Below are 24,237 nucleotides of genomic sequence, written 5' to 3'. Positions count from 1 at the left end.
CAGGCTTCCCAGTAAGCAATGAGCAGTTGGTTTCACATGGCTCCCTGTCAAAAAAATCCAAACTGGAAAGGCAGGAAAACAAACAATCAGATCAGAAAGAAACGGGGTTTTTGGCACTGGTTCCATCCGTGTTGACTGGGCTGTGAGACAGACCCTGAGAAATGGCTCGGATTTTAGTCAGCTCAGACAGGAGTAAGGGAGGGGTGGGGAAAAAATAGATAAAAATGTTTGTGTGCTTAAATCCAGGCGCCTGCAGTCAGAGAGGAGCGAAGCAAGGGTACAGGTCTCTGCATGCTTTCCAGATGGCATATGCATTTTAAACACAAGAGGCGTAGTTATACCCTGGGTACCGAAGCAGAACAAGTGCCAGGATAACGCATGCTTCAGTTCAAGGATGGGAGCTTGGAAATTGAGAGCAGCACTAGTTTTGTAACCAGAATAGAAGCTGTGGGTCTGAGGTGGAGCAGCGAGCAGGGCTCGGCGTTCCTGGTGACAGACTGGGACTGCTGCCTCTCCAGGCATTAACATCATTGACAAAAATTGGCTAGAGCATCCTGGGGAGAATTTGCTCGTATTTTTTTTCCTGCAGTCTGTAATGCCTGATGGCTGAATGAGATTTTTTTGTTTTAAACAGAAGACAGATTTAATGTTTCTTGATAATCCCCTCAGAGTGCAGCTTCCTTGCCATTCAGCTGGCCAGAAGCGTGGTCCCAAAAAGGAGAGGTCCATGCTTGTCTGTGCCTCCCACCGCACTCTGTTCTTTTTTTTTCTTTTGCAGCGCAGTCTCGGAAGTTTGTTGCTGAAGTTCTTTTTTTTTCCAGGGAGAACTGTCTGATTTTGGAAAAGTTCCTGCTTTGGGAAAGCTTAGTCTCGCTTTATGTAAACACCGTAAGATTTAGACCTTTTTCCCCCCTTTCATTCCTTGTCACTGTGTTCATATTATTGCGGAGAGGGTAAATATCATTAAAGGCGTTTCATGTTAAACAGAAGAGTGTGTTTTAGCATATGCAGGCCCTGGGGAGCAAACCTCAGTGGAGACATCGAGGATGGCATGTGGCACTTACTGGAAGGTGCTTTTTTTCCCCCCAAGGCAGTTTCACAAGTTTCTGAGAGTTCAGCAGCCATGGGAGTCATACAGCGAACCTTCCCCAATTTCTCTTCCCTCTGGCAATTGCGACCTCCTCTCTCTGGGAGAGCAGTGCCTGCTCCCAGCGGAGGTCTGTGGCTTGCTGGTGGGTCTCTCTGGCTCTCAGTGCTCGATGGACCGGCAGACAGCTCGGCGGCTTGTGGACACATGCTTCCAGCCGCTGTCCTCTGCTGCGTTGGAGGTTTTGCTTAAATACACGCAGCGCTTTTGGTTTTGAAGATGCTCTCAGCCGGCTGGTGCTTCATGTCCTCTTGTCTCCTTAGCTCTGTTTGTATACACATGTCTGAGTACAAAAATACACAGATCGACTTGAAAGCAGTGAGCATGAAGCCCAAGAAATGAGGCGAGCATCTAATGAAACAAGGGGCTGCGCTTTCTGCCCCAGGCTGCTCAGCTTTACAGATGCTGCTGACCCAGTGGGTGTGCAGAGCTGTCCCACACCATTCATCCCTCCTGGGGAGCGGAGGGTGGGTGATGTCCTCCCACTGCAGCTCCCCTGGGAGGGGAGATGGTACCTGCATGGTGGTCCCTGACCAGATGGATGTGGGGTGACAGCTGGGTGCTCTCTTGCCCCAGCACAGATCTGAGACAGCTGAGATGCTGCGTTGCCTGTGATGCTGTGGGCACTGCAGAAGGTGAAGGTGGAATAACTTGGGGGAGGCATGGAGCAGGAATAGGCATGGGCTGGTCTTCATCACCCCATAAAAGGCTGCTGGCCCCCTCGTGCTTGGCAGAAATCAATGCAAAGCTAGCTTAAACCAGCCATGGAGTGCAAAGAAACCCAGGGCAGGAACATTTATCCTGAAAAGGCTGCGAGGGGACCTTAGAAATGCCTGTAAATATCTGCAGGGTGGGTGTCAGGAGGATGGGGCCAGACTCTTTCCAGTGGTGCCCAGCAACAGGACAAGGGGCAATGGGCACAAACTGAAGCAGAGGAAGCTCCAGCTGAACATGAGGAAGAACTTCTTCCCTCTGAGGGTGATGGAGCCCTGGCCCAGGCTGCCCAGGGAGGTTGTGGAGTCTCCTTCTCTGCAGATATTTAAGACCTGCCTGGACGCAGTCCTGTGCAGCCTGCTCTGGGTGACCCTGCTTCGGCAGGGGTTGGACTGGGTGACCCACAGAGGTCCCTTCCAACCCCTACCATTCTGTGATACCTTGCAAGAGGTCCCTTCCCGTCTCCAAATGGGAACTGCTTTCTCCAGACCACCTCGTCAGTGCTTGTCTGACCTGCTCTCACATCCCAGCAGCTCCTCAGCTGTCTATCCTGAAGCTCAAATCATCTTTGCTAAGTTTGGTTTTCCATTTGGTTTTTTTTCTCTAGTGTCTGATCTACAATTTACAGCCCATTACTTCTTGTCCTGTTCCCCGTGGGGATGCAGTGCAATTTATTCCCCCACCCTTTGCAGCAACCTTTTACATAATTGAAGACTGCTCTCATGTCTCCTCTGCTTTCTGATTTCTAAACGAGACAAATCCAGTTCTTCTGGGCTTTTTTCTTCCCCTCCCCCCCAACAGGTTGTGTTTCGCTGCCCTTTCTGTGCTCTCTTTACTGCCCTCCAAACTGTCTCCAATTAGTCCACAGCTGAAGGGTCTGCGGCTGTACGCGCGGGGAGGAGGAGGAGGAGGAGAAGAGCTGGCTAGGTTTTTGTGCTGCATGGAAGGAAAACAATATTAAAAAGCTAGAGGTCCTCGAGGTTACTCCATGCAGTGCTGCTATATGGGAAGAAGAGGTGAGCGAGCAGTGAAAATAGATCCAAGCCCAGGTAGTGTCTGCAAATGAGTTGGTACTGGGTTTGGGCAATGGGCTTTGGTGTTTCCAGGTGCTTCCACGAAGCTGGGGTCAAGAAAAATTGGATGCTCCTGGATGTAAAAACGCTCATTTCTGTCTAGCTAGGCTTTGCAATGTGTTTTTTGGCCCTCTTTCCAGCCACCCCAGGTGCTCGCCTTGCCTCCGGATGCTTGCATGGCCGAGGGAGGCTCCTGCGGGCTCGCAGGCAGCTTGGCACTGGGATGTCAGCGTGGCTCCCGACGCTGTCTCTCCATATTTCATTCCTGTCTAGCCAGGTGGTGGGAGGAGACGCTCGGCTTCGTCTCCGTGCCGATCAGGATTGTCTCTTCTTTCGGGATGGGGAAGCTGATCTGCATGCGTGTCTAATCATCCGCGGAGCTGACAAAATGATTCACGTAACGAGTTCTCGGGGAGAGCCTTGCTTCTCCTCCCCCTCCTGCTGCACTAGCGGGGAGCTGCCTGGCCTCGGAGCTTGCCTGGGAAGGCAGGAGGGCCGAGCCGAGCCATGGGGAGAGGGAGATGGGTGATGACTGGTGAACCCCCAGAGTTCAATTACCCCCAGCTCCCACCATGAGCAGGTAACCATGGAGACATCTGAATCCAAGGCATCACCAGTCCTGAAGTAACAGCACATACATATATATATATTTATTTAAATGAAGCCCCTAGGCTTTTCACTGAGCAAGCTGTCTTGGTGGCTGCTGTGCTGGGGTCATCTGAGTCGCAGGGAGGGCACGCAGGGCAGGATTTGGGGGGGCTGTGCATGAAAGGGGGTCAAAACCACTTTGCTGGGGGGCCAGAGGGATGCAGCAACAGAGGGTGCATTTCCATCCCTACCAGTGCCAGCTCATAGCAATAACACAGGAGAAATGGTGAGGAATGGGGTTGCTGGTGTGTGTGGGTGCTTTTTTTCCCCCTGCTGCACATGCCAGGATGGCCTTGTTTGGGCTGGTTTTGGGATTTTTGGTGTGCAGTGTCCCAGCAGTTGGTGGAGGGATTTCTATGCATCCCAAAGAGGAGGAATATTTGCAGGTTTTCTCTGTGCCTCCTCCCCAAGGTGTCGGCAGAAATGTGCCAGGGCAGGAGTGTGTTTACTGAGCGCATGAATGAATGGGAGCGCTGGAGGAGACGTTTAAATGAAGCACTCGTCTCCAGGATTTTCTTCCCTTAGCTTCATTCAGATTTAGGGATGAAGGTTTTAAAGAGACAGCACCCAGGCTGGGTGGCACCAGCGGGTATCGCTGCGAGGGGGTGCCTGGGTACCAGGCTCTGCTGCTTCCACAGCCCCGGAGATGCCAGCGAGACACCACAGAGCCGAGGTACGTCTTGGTAAAGCAAAAGTAGCGCAACCTGTCCCAGTGTCTTGCCATGGAAGCTTCTGAAGTCCAGGATGCTCCCGGGCACTGCCAAGCGGCATGGGTTTGCTGGGATGTTTTGCAGTGTGGTGTGAGGAGCTGGAGGGGCATCTCGGTGTGGGGGCACCATGCCTACCCAAAAACCCCCCTGGCTGTGGCTGCAGGGACTGTGTCCCAGAGAGGCCAGCAAGGACAAGCTTTTGGGGACTGCTGTTCAAACCAGTTGGGCTCATGCTGAGCTGTGCCATGCTAGGACTTCTACCTGCAGATGCTAAGGGGGAATATAGAGAGCTGTGTGCTGCTTTAGTCCAGCAGCCCCTTGGCAGCATCACTGGGCAGCTGTGACAGTGCTGTGGGTCTCCTTGGCCAAAATGCAGACAGCCTGTGTCACCTCTAGCTCCTCAACCCTGCACCTTCAGGTCCAGTTGTCCATTGGTGGTGTCCAAGATGGCGCAATGAAGCCCAGGCAGGAGCAGTGGGGATATGCATCTGTAAACTGGGCTGCAAATGTGACTTAAGAAGGGGCCCTGAATGCAACCTGTTCCCACTGGCAGCCCTCAGATGCTGTGGGGTAAATCTCTGGCTGATCTGGCGGTGCCATAGACCTACCTCCATGTCCCTTGTCGCCACAGCTGCCCTTGTTTTGGTGCTGGTTAAGGGGAGGTCTCTGACCGGAGAAGGGCAGGGAGCGCAGGGTTATATTTTGTGTGGATGTGTGGTGGCTGGAAAACTCAAGCTTGCTTTGTGTGGGCAGAGCCTTGGAGGTCCCCATGCCTCAGGAGAGAGGTGTGAGCAGAAGGGAGACCTGGGCTACAAGAGGGGTTGAGAAGCACTGACACTGCCTGGTGGGGCAATGTCGGGGTCTTCTGCTACTGGTCCCCAGCCCCAGCATGGGGCTGAGCTGGTCGCATCAAACCTGCTGAAGCAGCCGGGTGCAGGTTTCTGGGTGCTGACCCCGGGGTGGCGGAGCTGGCTGTGCGCCCCATCCTCACCTCGGTGGGTGGGCAAGGGAAGGGGGGGTGCTTGTGTGCCAGGGGGAGTGCCCGGACAGTTGCTTCTCTGTTTTGGTGGAGCTCGGCTCCTTCCCTCCTTTGTTATCCCCTGTCTGCCCCCTCTGGTATATGTGCGAGTTCCCCTTCTCCGATTGTCAGAAATTTCTTTTCCCCTGTGTGGGCAGGAGACAGATTTTAACTGTCTCTATTTTCTCTTTTTTTCTTCCTATTTCGTTTTGTCCCCCCTCCCCCTTTCCTCTCGCATTCCTTCCTTCCCTGCTCCTCTTGTCTCTCCCTCCCTCCCTCCCTCCCTCCTTCCCCTCCCCTCCCTCCCTTTCTCCCTCCTGCTCCCTGGCTCTTTTTCTTCCTTTCTATCGCAAATAATGTCTCTGGAATAATATCCCGACCTCGCCCAGCTCTCCCGCAGGAGCCATGCCTCCATCTCCAGGTAAGCGGTGGTTGCTGGCGGGGATGGTGGCCCTGGGGAGCTCCCAGTCACTCTCCCAAAGTGGACCAACGCCGTCGCCGTGGGGACATCGTGTCTCCGTGTCCTCCCCCACTCGCTGCTACCTGTTGGGGACGGCTGGGAGACGGCTGTACCCGCTGCCTGGGGCTGGCTCCATCCTCATCATCCTCCTCCTCCTCTCCTGGAGCGGTTTGGGCTCGGTGGACATCTCTCCTCCCTTCTCTTCCCCGGCGGCTTTTGTCTCGCCGGGGCTGCGCTGAGCGCCGGGGAAGGACCACAGCGGGGTGACGGGGGGAAGGAGCCAGCGGAGAGAGGTGGGCTTGGGGGGGGCTCTCATCCCCGGGAGGATGGAGCTGCGCTTTGGGAGGGGACCCCAAGTTTTGAGGCTCGACTCCCCGTTTCGCTCCCTGCCAAGGGTTTCAGCGGCTCGGGATCTTGCGCTGATAAAGTTTTTATTAAAGTAGCCGAGGAGCGGTGGGAGTCCTGGTGTTACGTTTAAGGTGGCTTGGGGGTGGAGGGCTTGGCTGCTGGGAACGGGGGTCCAGCTGCCCTTGGGAAGGAGCGTGTGGGGGACTCTGTGCCAGGGGGCTTCCCTGCCTCATGCCCCGGGTGGGGTGGGTGAAGCCGGCTGGGGGGGGTAAGCCCTCTTTCTACCCCCACCTTGGGTACCCGAGAGCCCTTGCTCAGGTGCAGGGGTAGATGCAGTGTCTGGCGGTGGGCTGGCTCAGCTCCAGTCCTCCTCTGCCAGCCTCAGGCCTCCCAGGCGGGCAGGGTCTCCTCTCTTCCCCGGGGGTGTGCAGGCTGCATGGGTGCCCCCAGTAGCCACCCCTGCCTGCCCTGGGCACCCAGCATGTTTCATGTTGTCTCCCTGCACCCAGTCCCCGCTTTCTGTGGGTCTGGGTGCTGCTCTGAAGTTTGGTCCCTGCCTGGGTGTTGCTGTGACAGTGGCAATGAGTGGTCCCCAAAATCAGGGTTTGTTTGCCTTGTTCCTGCAGCTCTCCTGGCTGCTCTTGCATTGCAGAGTGTGTGTTTTGGTGCTTGTGGCTCCTGCTGGTGCTCTGGAAGGGGGCCAGGGATACCTCCCCCCGCACGATCCTGACCAGAAAAGTGCTACTTGTACCCTGGACCACCTTTCCTTACCCCATGGGCAGCATCCCTTTGGGTGGACCATCTTGTCCTGATCTGGGTGCTGATGCGAGGCCAGGCTTGATCCGTGTTGCATATGGGGCGGGCTGGGCTCGGCATGCTGTGGGATGCCGTGACACTCTCGGCTGGTCTGGATCCACGGCTGGGACTGCTTGGCAGATGAGGCACTGCGTTACGGAAGGCGCTGTCAGCAAGATGAGACATGCGTTCACAGCCTCGGCTGCTGCTGCTGGCATCTTTGGCAAGACTGGGACATAGCTACCACTGGTTGAGTAATTGGAGACTGAATGCCATGTGAATGGGACCATCTTTTGGAGGACTTCCCTTCAGCTCCCTCTCCCCAAAGTGTTCGTGCAGTGTTGCCGGCACATGGCAATAGCGGGGTGCCAGGAATGGAGGTCTGGGGTCCCTCCAGTTGGCTTTAGTGGGGGTGTCTCCACCAGGCAGCTCTCCAGCGGCACGGCAGAGCCGCAGGGTAGGTCTTGGCAGTGGTGGGCTGCGCTCCCCTTAGTCTGCAGGTTTGGGAGATGGAGGGAATGTTGTGGCAGCAGGCTCCCCTCTGGTCTCTGCTTCTGCCTGGCTGGGTTTCCTTGCTCCTTGGTGGTCCTGGAGTGTCCAGGAAGTTTGTTTGCTGTAGTTTGGGATGCGCCTGCATCCCCTGAGTGCCTGGGGCTTTTCTCCTTCTCTGCCATCGCACAGGGCAGCGTAAACCTTTCCCCAGCGAAAGGCTGAGCGAGAGCATGGCCCACCGATTTTGGCCAGGCTGATGTTGAATTGCGGAGTCTCCCTCGGGTTCCCCATGCTGCTGAGGGCACTGATGAGCTGAGCATTTGGGGGGATCTCCTGGCCGGTGGTGCCTTTGTCCCCCTGCGAGCAGGACTGTCTCCGTGGCCGTGAGGCTGCAGCCCCCCTCGCCCCCTCCCCAGCGTGCTTGAGTCAATGCACCCACCCACCGCATCCAGTGTGTGAGTCACAGGCTTTTCATACACTGGTGTGAATCACTCACAGCCACACTGATGACTTTAGTGACAGCTGAAGAGAGAAAACAACCCCCCCCACCTCTCCCCCATCACCACTACTGGTGCCACTGGGTGCCCTGCTCGCAGTGAACCTGGAAAACTTCTGTGAGTGGCACCCTGGTGATGGCGGCTGGAGTTTCTGTTAACTTTCTTGGTTGACTTGATCCATGTATGTCACCAAGGATGCTCATGGCTGAAATGGATGGGTGGACACTGGGCTGATGCAGCCTGGAGGATGGCTTTTCTGTCTGGGTGCTAAGGGGGCTCTGCTTGCTGGATTGGTGTGAGTCTGGCCGTGTGCTGAGCTGTCCCTTGGCTCTTCCCTCAGGACAGGGTGCCTTTTGGGCCAGTTTTGCCAAGGCTCTGTGGCTTTCCACCTCCCTCTCTCTGGGGACCAGGCGTGGAGATCTGAGCCCCATCTGGGCGGCGTGCGCTTCCCTCTCCCCCAGCCCACCGGGGTGCAGCGGGGCTGTCTGAGCCCCAGCGGGAGCGGCTGGTGATGAGCAAGAGCTGTCAGGAAAAAAGCCAGATCCCCCTCCGTGGTTTTGGCTGCTCCTCTCCCCGGTGCTGCTGGCTGGCAGATGGTCGCGGCCGGCAGCTCGGCTGGTGGCTGGGATGCTCTTTGCTCCCCTGCCAGAGGCTTGGGGCTGTGTCTCCGTTGGCACCTCTGGGCCCGGAGGTGACTGCTATAACACAGGGAAGCTGCTTGCTCATTAACCTCCCTGGGGATTGCTGTCTGTCGCCTTCCTGGCTCAGCTGGAGAGAGCCCAAAGTGGGGGGCCTGAGGAGGCTGGGGGCACTGCCTTCTGCCTGCCCGGGCAGGGGACTGGGGCAATCCTGCATCCCTCGCCACCAGGTACAGGCTCACTTGGAATTAGGGGAGCATCCCTGTGCCCCCCATTTGACCAGTGCAATTTTTGTTTTGTGGGGGACGATATTAAATAAACCTAGTGCCTTGCACTTCTGCAGAGCTCCAGGGAAGGGACAGGTGAGGAGCGGATTGGACAGGCTTCCAGGTGCTTTCAAGGTCCCAACCCACCCCTCAGCCATCTCCCGTGTCTCTTCCGTGCTGCTTTGCTGTATTGCTGCCTGTTGCTTTTGCAAAAGCTCTTCCTGCCTCTCCCTCCCAGTGCTGGCTCCCCGGCAGCATGTCCCCTCCTTCCTTCCTGCTCCCCGCGGCTGAAATGAAGTGCTGGAGTATTTCAGGGATGTCAAAACATACCATTAGTCACAGCCGTGAGGCCTCGTGCCCGGGGAGAGGCTGTTGAGCTCTCTGTCGGGCTGAGAAATGAGCAGGGCAGGCGGGAGCTGGGGGATCGGGGGGCAACGGCTCGGCGGCAGCCCGGTGAAGGCTGTGGGATTTCTCCCTTTCCGTTATCTCTGGCATTGCTTTGAGCAGTGGGTTAGATCAGAGGTCCCCTGGCATGAATTATTCTCCAGTTCCCCTGTGAGGTTGAGTTATGGCATCTGCAAAATAAGGACTAGGTCCCTCCTGCTTTGCTGAGGGGTTGTCCCCAAAAATACCAGGCCAAGAGGACCCTGCAACCATGTCCAGTGCCTGTGTTAGCTATCGACTTATCATGGATTTTTTACTCTCCTTCAGCAAGGAGAGGTGTCATCTTCAGGGCTTTCCATGCATGGTACCAAAATACTCTTTCATTTCGTTAAACAAGCAGGGAATGGGCGATTCTGTTGTAAAGCACTCGGCACGTGGCACGGGCAAGATGCTGGAGCCTGACTTCGGCTTCCTCCGGCGTGACCCCCCCTCTCCCATTGCTTAGCCAGGCAGAAGAAAGCTTAAACTTGTCAAGCTCCCTGCGGAAGGGGTTGATCTTCCTCTCTTCCAGCGATTCTCCAAGGACTGCTGCCTATAAATAAGCACCAAGCCAGCCGGAAAGGTGCCGTGAAGCACGGAGGTGTGGGCAGGCCTGGGCGGTGATGAGCCTTACCCCTGCGAGCAGATCCCTGGAGAGGACCAATTAAGCTGTGGCTAACATTTTTACGAAGCTTTCTGGTTCGACAAAGTGTGTGTATTTCCCCTGCCTTGTTTTCCCAAGCTGTGGGCAGAAGGTGGGCTTTAACCCCTTGTTACCCTGCGGTCTGTCTGCTTCACGCCCTCCAACTGGGACCAGCGCAAGTGCTTTTAGGAAACTGGCTCATGCTGGGCAGCTGGTTTGATGCTGACCCATCCTTGAGGGTGACTTTTGAGTCCCCGTCCCTGGAGACGTTCAAAAAACCATGTAGATGTGGCACTTTGGGATATGATTTAGCAGGCGTGGTGGTGCTGGGCTGATGATTGGACTTGATGATCTCGGAGGTCTTTTCCAACCTATGATTCTGTGATTTTGGGGGTGGGTGCTGGAGGGCAAAGGCTCTGTGCAGCCTGGCACTGCTGGCCAAGAGCCTTGGAGAGCTTGCAGGCAGGGCGAACCTGCTCCCCAAAGCCAAGGCAGCCTGCAGGCAGGCTGCCCACCACAGGGTGTGAGGATTCGTGCGGCGGTGGGAAGAAAGCGGGCGCAGCTCCAGAGAGAAACCCCGGCTCCAGTCTGCGCTTGGGGCACACATCCAATCCCAGCGGCGGGTGGGAAAAACGCAAGCCTCTTCCCTCCAGCCCTACGGCATCTGCTCGGCAAAGCCAGCGTGCGTTTGCTGAGGCTTCCTGAGCAGGGCTGGGAAATAAGACCTGGCTGAATTAAATAAACTGGGTCCTTCAAGGAGAGGAGCACCTCTTCTGCATGTTTCTGGGTCCTGGATGAGCACCGTGGTGGGCCAGGGTGGCTACTTCCAAGCTGGCTGCGTGGTGAGTTTTAACTGAAATCTTGTGTGCTGACTGTGCCTGAGAAAATCAGGCTGTAAATAAGGAGAGTCGCTCAAGACAGTGGCTAATTACTGTGATTAACAGAGTAAGAGTCTGGGTGACTCTTCCTGCTGCTCTGGGCTTTGCTGATCACCCCAGCCCCTGGCACAGGATGGCACCCCGCTTACCCAGGGCTGTGGGGAGGAGAGCGGGAGACACCTGCCCGGCCATCGCTGCTGCTCTCCTTTCCCTATAAACAGGGTTTTCTGCTCCCTGGAGGGTGCTGGTAAGGGGGCATCGGTGCCACGGGCATGGTTGGAGCTGGGACCCCTCGTGGGGGGTGATGTGGGGTGAGAAACTCCATCTTAAAAGCATGAGTTGATGTGTGCGGGATGTGCTGGGAAATGGGTTCCAGCCCTGGAGTCTTCTCCATCCCGTCCTCCTATGTGGGATTTTTCCCTCTTATTGGGCTCCCCCTTGATTTCTGCTGCATCAGACAATGGCTTTGGCTGTTTGATCAGCAGCTTACTAAGCAACCTTAAAAAAAAAACTATTTACAAAACATATCTCTGCTGATGCGAAGTGAGGAGTCTGGTTCTGTGGGCTGCTGCTTGCCGGCTCCACTTGAAATGTGTCACTTGCACTGATGGTTATTTTTAGAGCCGAGGTTTTTGCAAAATGCAAAGACTGGGCAGGTTTTTCCAGAGTGCCAGATTCCTGGGAGGAGGAAGGGGGGACTGGGGTGATCTCTCGCTCTGTGCTGGAGCGTGTTGGCTGCGGCTTTCGCCAGCGTCCTCTGGCAAGATGATGCTCACGTGGCTTGGCTTGTCTACATGGGGATTTATAAATACTTTATGGGCTTTTCTTATTTTCCTTTCTCCTGGCCCTCCTTGCTTTGCGTTTGGTGATATTTTTCAGTGATATTCCTACCTCCCTACTCCATTTCTGGCAGCTGGTGCTTCCTTGGAGGCTCTCCAGGTCCCAGGGCTCTCTGTCAGCAGCCCTGCCTGTCCTGATGGCCCCTCTCCTCTCCTGCCTTGCCTTTCTGCTCCAGGAGCTGAGGACGCTGCCTGCGATGCGAGCTCAGCCTGTGCCAGGGCGAGTGTTTGGGTGCTGGGGAAGCAGAGGGAAGGGGTTAGAGGGGTTGGGGAGCGCAGCCCCTCCACTCCCTGTGGCATCCGAGCTGTCTCTGAGTTCGGTGTCGGGATGGAAAGGCAGCAGGAATGGGTTGGATGTCGGCCCCACTCCCTCCCCAGCCGCTCTGGGGTTGGGTGGACGCAGTGACTCCATGCTGATGGGGTCCAGTGACTGTGGGAAGCTGGTCCTGGCAGGAGAGCACTGCTGCTTCTGTGTTCACCTTCATACCTATCTGTGCATCTCCTCTACCCCTTCCGAACCTGCTTCTGACCCAGGCTGGAAAGCCATCGGTCTTGCACCCTGTACCCTGACCCCAGTCTGCTGCCCGGCTTCTCTGAAAACCTCTCCTTACTTTCTCAGCTCATAGCAGCTGGATGCAGGGCGCTGGGGGCCACTTCCCCTTCCAGCCTGGCTTGTCCCAGAGCTGTGCCCCCTGGGGCTGTCCCAGGACCATCCCCTCGGTGGGAGCTGGCGTGGGGAGCGGGGCTGAGCACACCCTCAAGCCCCTCTCTGGCATCGAAAGTGCTGCTGGCTCTTGAGACGCTTTGTGATCGGAGGGCAGTGTCACAGGCGACAAGGCATGCCCTCGAATGCCTTCTCGTGCATTGGGGTGATGCTCAGCAAGGGAAGGAGAAGAACGGCTCCTCAGGGTGCAGCTTGGTGGCCTGAGGAGCCCATGGACATCTGTGTGTCAGACCAGCACGTTGCAGTGGGGTCTGGTGGCCACGTGCAGGGGATTCCCCGGCCTTGGGGGCAGCAGTTTGGTCAAAGTTGAAATGGTTCTGTGGACCGAAGCTGGTTTGCACCAGGCAAGTTCAAGTGAGAGGGTAGGAGCTTTGAAAACACCCAGATTTGGTGGTGTGCGTTGGAATACGAAACTGAAGGTTTGAAGGCTGTAGGTTTGAAAGCCATTTTTTAAATCTGGTGATGTTTTGCTTGGTGGTTGTGATATAAAAAGCAAAATTGAAATGAAGTGTGTCTGCTGTGTTGGAGTAGACTGTTTCCACCAGCTACAAATGAGTCTTTTTTTTTTTTTGTCCCCTCTCCCTTCTCTTGGTGCTTTTTTCCCCAGCAGCTTCTGGAGCTGATGCTTTCTCTGCCCCACCTGCCCCGTGCATGGTTCCCCTCCTGCACCCTGGGCTGACAGCACTTCCATGTGCTATTGGAGGTCTGGGAGGGAGAATTTTTTGGTTTGCTGCAGGACTTTACCCTTCCAGCAATGCACAAATATTAACCCCTTGTCCCTGTTGTTGTGTAGGACCTCTGGAGGGGTGTTGCTCTTCTCCTGGCACCCCATGGCCCGGTCGCTCCGGGACACAGAGCCAGGCAGTGGGGATGCTGCAGCTGGCTCTGCCTGCTTTTTCCAGTGCCTGTTTCCAGCCAGCTGCCAGAACTTACTCAGTTGTTCTCATGTCTCGCTCAACTGACTTGTGACTGTTGTGACTCGGTTTTAGTCACTTTGTCTGTTTTGCTCATGCAGAGAGCTTAGTGTTGCTGGGAGGGTTTATTAGCCTCGAAGCTGTCAGCTGTTTCCTACTTGTTATTCCAGGTAGTTAATTTTCTTCCTGCTCCTTGAGAGCTGGAGCTTGTTTTTTCCGTTATCCCCTCCGGAGGAAGGTGGCTTTCCAGCCTCTGCACTGGAGAGGGTGACGGAGGGGGCTTTGGTGTGCCTGGGCTGCGGCTCGGAGCCGGGCTCAGACCTGCTGCTATCCATCGTTGGGACTTCTGGCTGGCTCCAGCTCGCTCTGAGCAAACGCTGCAAACTGAATTAATGTTTTAATTATCTCGGTCTCTTCCCCAAAGGCTGTTCTCTTTTGTTTTTAAGTTTGGAAGGCTCTCATATGTGATCTCTCCCTTCTCCTGCTCCCACCGTCTGTACCGTGCAGCTCACCCCAGGAAGCCAGCCGAAGGCGTGGATGCTTTCCCCAGCACGAAGCGGGAACGGGTGAGGTTCTCGGCCCAGGCTTTCAGAAGTGGCATTGGGTAATGCGGTGGGGAGCTCCTAAAGCATCTTCTCCCAGGGGTTCAGGTGATGGAGGAGAGCGTGGTCCTTGAACCCCAGCATCTTGAAGGCGTCACCAGCTGCTTTTGTATAGGCAGACCTTTGAATGCACTGGGTCTGTAACGGGGAGAGGTGTGGGTGCTGCCAGGGTGCTCATGCCCTGGGAAACGGCATGCAGGGTGCAGAGGGTGGGGGCAATTCCCAGGGTTGATGGACACAGTCACTTCTGCACTGAAGCTGGGAGAGGGGTCAGTTCTCAGCAGCGCTGTGCTCCTCCTGCTGGGGGGGGGGGGGGGGGACATGGGCAGGGAGGGGGCCTCTGGGGCATTGCTTGTTCCTCCATGCCTGGAAGAGGGGGAGAAAGCAAAGCTGATGTGTGATGCTCTAGCCCTGTCATCTGCAGAGGAGCATCTCACCTGCAGTGCCAGCGCAGAAGAGCTGGGGTGAGGCGATGAGAAGAAAGGCTGAAGCTGCTCTCTTAGATCAAATATGTATTTAACTAATAAAAGGCTTATTCTGTGATTGGAATATGCTGCAGCAGGAGCAGTGTTGTGTCAAAGGGAGGGTTTAAATGCCTTAAAAAAAACCCACCCAATTTGGACTGATATGAGAGCGCAACTTACAGTATTTTCATCTCACTCTGTTATTCATCAATTCCCTTAATTCAGTGGTTTTCTTATATTGGAGGAGACCAGCTGAGGCGAATAAGTGAAATATGGTTCCCTTCTAGGTGATATTGGATTCTTGCTATTAGAAAACAGAAGTACCCTGCACCAGGAACTGATCACCCCATCTTGTGCTCTTGTCGCACGTCAATATTAACATTGCTTTATGGGATTGCATGGGGAAATGCTTATATCTGACCAGGTGAAGCTGTGCTGCTGTGGTGGTCTGAATTGTACTGGCATACTGGGGTGGGAGGGACCCTTGGCTCAGGAGCACAAATGGAGGTCTGGCATGTATGGCGATATTTGGGTGTGTAACATGGGGATTGAGGGCGATGTTTGAGTGTTGACCTTCCCAACCCCTGCCTCCCCGTGGGGCTCCTCTCACTGAGGCTGGAGCGAGTGGGCGTAGTCAACAGAGGTAGGTGCTTGCCTTGTGTGATGGTGGCCCCTTCATGCACATCCTGGTCCTGCACCGCTACCATTAAATCACCGGCGGCTATTGCTGTGCCTCACTGGGAGGAGAAGACAAATCACCTCCCTCGGGCCATGCATGGTTCCCAGCACAATATATAAAAGCTGTCTTGAGGACTGTTAATGTATTTTCCAAGGGGCTGGGGGGTACGGGTGGCTTGATAGGTCTCCTTACATGCTGGTTGAGTTAGATGTCTTTGCTTGGGTTTTAGCCCCTTTTCTCCCTTTTTTTGGGGGGGTCTGTAGTTTTGTGGATTCAAGGGTCGAAAGCTGCAGGCTCTGGGCTGCTGTATCCTGTTATTTCCTCCAGCTAAGGAGGCGCAAGCATCACACTGGGATCCAGAAACATGTAGAAATTGTAGTTTGTGCTCTAAAAAGCAAGCTGAAACCCATTAGTGCTTCTTGTATTCACATTTTCAGGTCTGTCTCTGCTTTCTGAAGCTTTGGGGCCAAATAGAGAGCAGAGGGAGGGCTGGCAGGGACTTCTGCTCTGGTCCTATTTCGGCTGGGGAGCAGTTTATTCTGGTGGCCTCTCAGCAATGCTTGGTGTTGTCGAGGATGCTGCTGCCTCTGTTTTCTCTTCTTGATGCCGGGCAAACATACTTCTCTCCTCCAAATTCATGCTTTTCCAAATTGTGCTTTTTTTCTGGAGTCTTCAGTAAATTAATTTCTTCCTTGATGTGGGGTGGTTTTTTGTGGTTTTTGTCTTTTTTCCCTGAGGCCTCGGTGGCTGAGGTTGCTTTGGGAATTGTCAGATACCGCTGTTTATCTAGTGCTGAGCCAGGATTGCATCTCCACAGTGGGTATGTGGTGCTGGGCCAGCCCTTCCTCTGGAACGAGCTGAGATTTCCCTGATTTCTTGCCTTTGAGCCCCAGGGTTTTCAGAAATAACCAAAACATCAGTCGATTTGCAGGGTATGGTGGTGGATTGCTATGGCAGCCTGTCCCTGGCTCTGTGGGGGGACGTGGGGGCTGAGATTTGGTTGGAGCATCCCATCCCTGTGGTGCTGTGCCCTGCACTGGGGCTGGACTGGCTCAGATGCCACAGGCGAGTGACACCGGTGAGACCTGCTCCCAGCCTGGGATGGTCCATGCTGTCAGGGTGGGAGAAACACAAGGAGAAACCCTGGGAGGAAGAGAAGGGAGAGCTTGCTCCAGCCCAGATGCTTGCTGGGGGCTGTCTCCCTCCCGAGCGCGGGACGGGGTGTTAGTCACATGCTGCTGGCGTTAGTCAAGGTGATGACGCCCATGCGAGCTGGGAGAGTCATAGGTAGAGCCTATTTTTAGCAAGGATCTCTTTGGATCCGGAGGGGATTAATTGATCCTGGTGTGGCGGGTGGTGCAGGGTCCCAGGACACCATGAGGGGTGGGAAAGCTGTGATGGGAGCTGCAGGAGACACGGTTGCTGCAGCCTCAGGTGGGCACCCACGGGCTTTTTCCCCTCCTGCACCCTGTGAGGGTGCTGGGGCTGGTTGGGATGAGGGGCTTGCTGCCTGAGGCTTTCCTGGATGGAGAGCTTATGGCTGGGTCAGAGCTGGCCCTGGGGATGCTGAGGAGCATCAGTAGATCTGTGCAGGCTTGGCTGGGGCCGAGACCCCATCCCTTGTCCACTGCCACCCACTGCTGTGACCGGGAGAGGGTCTGAGACCCGTGCGTCCCTGCATATCATCCCAGGGGGATACAGTGGTCCCCAGGGTGAAGCATGGGTGGAATTAGGCCAGGTCCTACCAGGTTTAGCATGAGCCCTTGTCCCTCCTGCCAGCTGTGGGTGAGTCCCTGCAGGTGACAGTGTGGTGGCTGCACTCTCGCCCGGGCAGTGTGGGGTCAGCCTGCGTTTCTGTGCCCTGCTTCAGACCCAAGGGCGAAGGTGTGGGTTTTATTTTTTAAATAACAAGCTGCTGAAGGGGATGCTGAATGAGAGCTGTGGCCAGGGACCATGGTCAGTGTTGTCCTTTCCAAAGCAAACACAACAGCAATCTGTTATGGAAGGTGTTTTTTTCCCCCTTCTCGATTTTTACTTAATAATTTGGCATTCCCAGTGCAAGGAGTTTCTGGGAGATGGCATGAGGCGGCTTCTGCTGTGGGTTTTGATTCCCCTTGCTATAGTAGCTTTAGAAATTTATCATTGCTGCTCTGGTTTTGGGCTTTTTTTTTTTTCTTCCCTGGCATATGGAAGTAGCAAGCTTGGAATTAATGCGATTTGTTAGCCGTTTCAAGCAGGCTGTACATACACGGCGCTCCACGTCTCGTGGCAGACTGGGATTTTTTTGAAACTCTCTGTATTGGCCTCATGTTAAAGCTCCCATGGGCCATGGAGAGCACCCGAGCCTCTTGAGAGGATGCCTTGCTTGGTGTGTAACATCCTTGGTCTAGTCCTGCTCGGGGGGTTAGGCTGTGCAGTGGGGTCTGTGCCCATAGCACTGCTTGCCAGGCTCCAGATGTGATGGGCCGCATCTGGGCTGAGCAGCGCATCATAGCCATGTGCTTGGTGCTGTGGTCCTCATCCGAATTGCTTGCTTTGATTTCCAGATGGGACTGCAGAGCCTGTAGGTGAAAGGAGCTTGACTAGAGGTGTTGTCTCAGCTCCTGGCCATTTGCCAGGATGGCACAGGAGGCCCCAGCTCTCAGTTGGAGTTCCAAACTGGCTGGAAAGAAGGCCAGTGGGATCCTGGGGTGCATCAAGAGGAGGGTGGGCAGCAGGTTGAGGGAGGTTCTCCTTCCCCTCTACTCTGCCCTGGTGAGGCCCCATCTGCAGTGCTGTGTCCAGTTCTGGGCTCCCCAGTTCAAGAAAGATGAGGAGCTACTGGAGAGAGTCCAGTGGAGGGCTACGAGGCTGAGGAGGGGACTGGAGCATCTCTCCTACGAGGAGAGGCTGAGGGAGCTGGGCTTGTTCAGCTTGGAGAAGAGAAGGCTGCGAGGGGACCTTAGAAATGCTTATAAATATCTGCAGGGTGGGTGTCAGGAGGACAGGGCCAGACTCTTTTCAGTGGTGCCCAGCAACAGGACAAGGGGCAATGGGCACAAACTGAAGCAGAGGAAGTTCCATCTGAAGATGAGGAAGAACTTCTTCCCTCTGAGGGTGACGGAGCCCTGGCCCAGGCTGCCCAGGGAGGCTGCAGAGTCTCCTTCTCTGGAGATATTCCAGACCCGCCTGGATGCGGTCCTGTGCAGCCTGCTCTGGGTGACCCTGCTTCGGCAGGGGGTTGGGCTGGGTGACCCACAGAGGTCCCTTCCAACCCCTAACCTTCTGTGATTCTGTGTAATGGGTGTAAAACCACTACAGGCTGTTGTTGCCTCTGAAGTTTCTCCAGAGGTGTAACTTCGGTGCTGAGGCTGTGGTGAGTCTGTCTGGAAGTCCCTTGGTGGCTGTGCACAACCCGCAGGCAGCCTCACCTCCCCCATGCTGCGAGGACGCTGACTGCATGGAAAGTTCTTCGTGGTCAGCTTGACCGTTTCTTGCTGTGCTTGTTGGTGTTCAGCTTCGCAGCTGAATTTCTGAGGCGGGGTTTTCTGTGTGAAATAATAAAAATGAAATAATGTGGTGGAAATGAGCCACAAGGAGGGAGGAGGTAGCTCAGGGAGGGGTGTGGGTGCAAGTGGTTGCTCCGGCAGCGGTCGATGTTGGGTGATGCAGGGTGTCTGGGGAGGTGCGGGATGGTGGATGCTGGGAGCATCGCAGCTGCGTATCCCCAGTGAGCGGCTCGTCTTGCACGGAGCGAGATGCAGTCTGCGCCTGCAAGGCCAGTGATGGACAGGGAGATGTCCCCAGGGGGGTGTGGGATGCTCCTGGGGGGTACGTGGGGTGTCTGCTCTGGTCTGTACATGGCTGACAGAGGGGGTGGCCCATGTGTAGGAGTACCTTTGGCTTGAAGGCGCTCAGTGCTTTGGCTCAAAGGTGGTTTTGGAGGAGAGATGCGACAGGTTTATGTCTTGGTGTCCAACTGGTGAGGGATTTGTGTCTGAGAATGGGAAGGGCAGGGGAAGAGGGGACAGCAAAGGGCTGGACACAAAGCCTTCTTTCTCCCCATCAGGATGCTGGAGTTGTTTCACTCGGAGACTTTCAGCAAGAAAAAAGGACCAGGACAGAGCAGTTGCCTTCACCTATATTCTTGGACCCCAGTGCAGGTTATGAGCTCTGAGTGTCTCTTGCAGAGGGGATGATGAGCTGAGCATCACCTGTGGGGGGTGACAGTGCGGATAGCTATGAGGCAGAGCCTGTGAGCAGCTCTTGGAGCTGTGAGAGGCCAGAAGCGTTGTCCCAGCGGTCGCTGCGTTAGGGGAAGCCTTGGTTTTGCTGGAGAGCTGGTCCTGCCTGCAGCTCTGACCCCACGAGCCTGCGCCGGGTGCTCTCTGAGAATCCCATCTGGGTGCTCGCAGGCTTTAAGCATCTTCTGTTTTCAGTTGGGGACTGTGACAACTTGCTGGCCCTCACAGTTCTGTTGGTGGCTAACACACAAACAAGGTTTAAACCCAAAAAAATAACCTGGTTTAAACACTAAATGCTAGGTGGGAGTCATGTGTCGGGTCCAGCCTGGGAAGTGTGGATGTGTCAGGATAGTACCCTCCTGGGAGAGGTGAATTTTAGTCACTGCCCCTTGGAGGGGTGGAAGCTGGGGACCATGAAGGGTAATTTTTTGGATCGTTCCAGCTTGCTCAAATGTTCAGTGGTGCTCTGATGCCTGTTGGCAGGCGGCGAATGGCTGGCATGGGAAAATGAACGGCATTAAACTACTTGAGAGGGAGTGAGTGGGCAAGAGGAGAAGAGGGGGAGTGAAACAGCATTGGCTGTTTCTGAGTCTCTAAGGCTCTGAAAGGAAATGGTCTCTACTGGTGTCCAGCATGAGCATGCACGGGGGGGTGACAGTGGTGGTGGGGGGCAGCGCCGAACTCCACAGCAGCGCTGGACAGCCGTGCCATGCTGGAGGAGAAACCCCCGGGTGACTGCAGGTGGAGTGATGTACGCCGGCAGTCTCGTGCTGCCGGTCCTCAGCCATCCTCGAGATGTCTACAAATTACAGATGGCAGTTTCGTAGTGTAAAAAGAGCTGCGTCCCGGCCGCAGAAGAGCCTTGTCTGCCTGCCTGGAGATGGAGAGGGACGGGTGGGGGGGCCACCGATTAGCTTCTGTGCTCAGTAATGTGATCGCTGCTGTTTGCAAATACGGTAGAGTCCAAGCTCCAAGCACGCACGCTGCTGTAAAAGGGCCAATTTTGTGATAGTTACGAGTTAATTTATCTGTCAGGCATCATTTCAGCAGAGAGATGGGGATTACAAAGCTGTCGGCTTGGGGCAGAGCAAAGCTCCTCCTAGCTCCGTGCCTGGGATTGTGGAGGATGCTGGGCTGGACTGGTGCACATCTTAAACGTAAGGAATGGTGTAAGAAATCGGATGTGCATTGCTCTTTCCCTGCTGGGCCTTCCCAGGCTCTGGCTATCAGCAGCGCGGAGCTTGGCAATGGCAGCTAGGCTGTTACTCAGTGTGCCTGCCCTCTTCTCCTCTGTGAATTAGTCTCATCCTTCTTTTGAGCTCCTTTTATGTGTCCCGCAAAGCAGTTACCTGTCAGGAAGGTTGCTTTGGTATAAATTATTCCGAGAAATGTGCTTCAGAGGGATGAAACAGCAGTGACGAAATAATGCCACAAATAAAGAGGAGAAGGGAGGCGATCGTGGTATTAGCAGCTCGATACCAGCGATTGTAGCAAGCTGGTAAAAGAAGAGAAAGCAGAGCTGGGTGAGCTCTTGCTGAAAGAAGGAATGTTTCGAGGAGGAGAAGGAGCCTGAAGATAAGGCAGTGGCTTTGATCTTGGTGGCTGAGATCTAGCTGAACATATCTGAAAGAGCAGCGCCTAAAAATGCTGTGCTCTGTGCCTGTGCTCTGGCCCAGATGGTTTGCAGAAGCTCTAACCTTTCACTTGGCACCTCGACGAAGTGGCTGGGCTCATGCCCAGGCTGGCTGAGCCCGCGGCTCCCCGCGGGGTCTGGGAGGTTGGCTGCCTTTAGGAGCTGTGAGGCAGCACCCGAGCTTTCCCAAGGGATTTGGTGGCATCCCCTGAGGAGGAGAAGGGCTCTTGGGACTTCCCAGGTGTGTGTGCGTTGGGTGGGAGCTGAGGACCAGGTCAGGTGCTTGCTAAGCCAGATTATAAATTCTGGTGGGAGAAGCAGGCTTGATGAAATGTCCCTTTTAGCTCCCCAGAAATCGTTTTCCTCTCACCTCCTGTACTGCAGGAGACTGGGGAGAAACTGGGCTCAGAGGGCGAGCTCTAGGTGTGTGTGGCAGCTTGGAGCAGCTGAGGGTTGCAGGGACAGATGAGGATGGGGAGGGGGAGAAACGGCAGGGTCTTGGTTCAGGCTTTTGCCCCTGGGTAGCTGAGTGTCCTGGAGCATGCTCTCCTGCCCTTCGGACCCAGCAGGGATGCTGGCTGCTTGCTAAGGGGTCCTCAAGTCCCGATTAGTGCATCTGTTATGCTGATGGGCAAGAAGTGCCTTTTTATTGTCTATTTATCTCAGGCTGGGGTAAGGTAAAATGTAAATCCGCTCGGTTCTCTGCAGTGTGTGAGGTAAACGGGGAAGGGTTATAGCAGACCTGGGTGAAGGAGCAACAGGAAAAACTGCCTTTCCTCCTCTGAGGTTGAATCAGGAAGGTCTTGCTCTGTTTACCCAGCAATTTGGGGCTCTGCTCCATCCCTGTGCTTGCGGCCGGAGCTGCTGGTGAGGACACCGCAGAGGAGGGTGCGCAGCATGCTTCCTTCCCCAGGTCTTCGCCATGGCGGGACAGACTTCTTCTCTATCCCCTTCCTGTCTTCACTGTTTTTTGCACAAACAATAAGACCTTTTCAGCGAGTTCTTTCTACATAATGAGAACAGAAGTCAAAGAAGAATAAAGCCTGCTGTCGCTCACCTTTAAAGCATCCCTTTGTTTTAACCTCTCAAGGGTGCTGTGACTCCTTGTGCCGGGAGTCTGAGGTTGGCATGATGGTGTAATTGCCTTTGCGGGTCTATTCAGTAATGACACACGCTGTGGTTCGTGAGTCACCTCGGTGAAGGCACCGTTGGAAATGGGAACTTTTCCTTGCTGGCTTTGCCAGGTTAAACAAGTATTTTGTTATTTTTGTTAAGTTTCCTGGCTGGAGGGAAGGAGGGCAGTCCAACAGAGCTGCTGCTGAGCCCGGAGGGGGTGAAATGGGAGGAGGGAACACAGAAGGCTGGCCTGGGAGGTGGCCATGGGATGCTGCAATGTTGTCTGAGCCATGTGTGTGTCTTTCCTGCCCTATCCCAGCGGGTAGGTCCTGGCTAAACCAGATATTTTTGGAGAAGCCATAAGCAGCAGCAAGAAGCCAGCATCGGGGTGTGTGGTGGTAATGCTGGGGATGCATCGGGTGCCATCCAGACCCATGGCCACCCTCTGGGGAGCCCAGATCGAGCAGCTCCTGTTTCTCATGGTCCATATTGGGACAACGCGTGTTCAGCCTGCCTTGGCACGGGGGAGCAAACTTTCCCAGGACAGTGCTCAAGAGGCTTGGAAGCTCCACAGTTCCCTGTTTTTCCTTCTGTATTTGTTTCAAATCCTCTTTGTAGCCGTGGTTTCCAGTTGGCCTGGGTTTCTGACCTGCTATATCGAAAGCAATGGACAAGGTCCTGTGCAGCCTGCTCTAGGTGACCCTGCTTTGGCAGGGCGGTTGGACCAGATGACCCACAGAGGTCCCTTCCAACCCCTACTATTCTGTGATTCTGTAATGCCCTGTTCTTAGCCCTTTCCCACGTCCTGCCTGATTTCAGGTGCTCTGGCGTGACGGCTGGGCTGGTTTCTGCCAGCAGTGTTTCCCAGAGACCAGTCTGTCTATTTTTTAAAGCCTTTTCTTTCTCTGTTGCACAGCAACTTCTAACACACCCTGGCTGGTGCTGTCAGTTTCTGCTCCTCTCTGTACCTTGGTGATTCTTGAAGCTGCTTTTGGGATGACAGTGGTGGAGACCAATGCTGAACCCTGACGTCATTTGGGATCACTTGTCCTCTTTGAAATGAGCTCGCTTGGGCTGAGTTACCAGGCTTGGCAGCACCAAGGTGTGCAGGAGCAGCCGAGGGCCAATGTGCAGAGGCAGCTTATTAAAGCATATTAAAGCTAATTAAAGCATAAATTCAGGCTGCCCTCGGGGATGGTGGTGCTCTGTCCGTGGCTGTCTGCGTTGCACCGGCTCTTGGCTCACCAAATACCCAGAGACTGTCAGGCTGGGAAGGGGAGGCTGTTTCGAGGTCCTTGAGCCTTGGGTTTTTTCCTGTACGAGCGCTTTATGTTGGTGCTGGCTGTCTGCTGTGCGTTGTGGGAATGATGGGCAGCCCAGGAGGATCGCTGCTACTTTCTGAGGAAAACCTCCTGGTGCTGGGAGCTGGAGGGAGGAGGGCAGCACAGCTCCGGAGGGGCAACAGCCCGTGATCTTGTGCAGGAGTGGAGTTGTATTCCTGGAGGGTGGCCCGGTGATTCCAGCTGGAAATTATCTTAACAAGTCCTGGCTCTGCCCTTCTTTGGAAAGCAAGCTCCTAAGGGCATGCTTTCTGGCTATGTGCACTTCTAGCTCCAAGCACAGCTGGTTTCTAGACACGGCTGTTGCACAGATCCTCGGCTTGTTTTCTTGTCCCCTGTTGTTTCTATTGCCGGGCTCGGTCGCGCGCTGTTTGCAGAGCAGCGGTGCCGTGCCAGGCGAGCCAGGGTCCAGTGCTTGCTTACCAGCAAGGGTGATACCTCTCCCCTTGGCCCTGCTGGGGAGAAGAGCCTGTACGTGGAAGGGAAACGCTGAGCTGTGCTGTACGTCGTCCTGCCTTCCTCGTCTCTGCCTGCAGCTGATGGCATGCATGCTCCCAGGTCTGCCTGTGCTTGTTTTTCTCCCCCTTACTGGGGGAGCCGGGATGGCGATGGGGGTCAGGGGTGGGTGTTGGAGTCATGATGGGCGTGCGATGAGGGGTACCTTGCCTTGAGATGCAGAAACTTCTCCCTGTCTGGCTCCAAGGGGCGTAGGAAGAGGTGAAGAGATGAGATGGTCTGAGGTGATGCTGGGAGAAATGTGGGTGTTGGGTTGTTTGCCGAGATGGGTGTTCCCAAGCGACAGGACACCTTGCTGTCCATGCCTGGTGCAACCCCATCACTAAAATCCCTAGATCAGGCCAGACAGAGCCCTGTCTCTCCCTGCTGCCCCAGCAGCTTCGTGCCTGGCCATGCCCTGAAAGCACCCTTGGGGCTGGGGCTCGCTGCCTGCAGCC

The 24,237-nt window shown here is 55.1% G+C and overlaps 1 protein-coding gene across 1 annotated transcript in view; it reads left to right on the top strand.

The window, feature by feature from the left end:
* Positions 1-5,625: 5,625 nt before the first annotated feature.
* CACNA1E (calcium voltage-gated channel subunit alpha1 E) overlaps positions 5,626-24,237 on the top strand; it is a 135,783-nt gene continuing 117,171 nt past the window's right edge. Inside the window, exon 1 of the mRNA XM_075422516.1 lies at positions 5,626-5,731. The gene's annotated coding sequence lies outside the window, so the exon portion shown is untranslated. The remainder of the gene's footprint in view (positions 5,732-24,237) is intronic.

The sequence above is a fragment of the Opisthocomus hoazin genome, chromosome 6 (assembly GCF_030867145.1).
Source record: "Opisthocomus hoazin isolate bOpiHoa1 chromosome 6, bOpiHoa1.hap1, whole genome shotgun sequence".
Classification (NCBI taxonomy): Eukaryota; Metazoa; Chordata; class Aves; order Opisthocomiformes; family Opisthocomidae; genus Opisthocomus; species Opisthocomus hoazin.
Note: the sequence above shows the minus strand (reverse complement) of the source record. Positions and strands in the feature narration are given on the sequence as shown.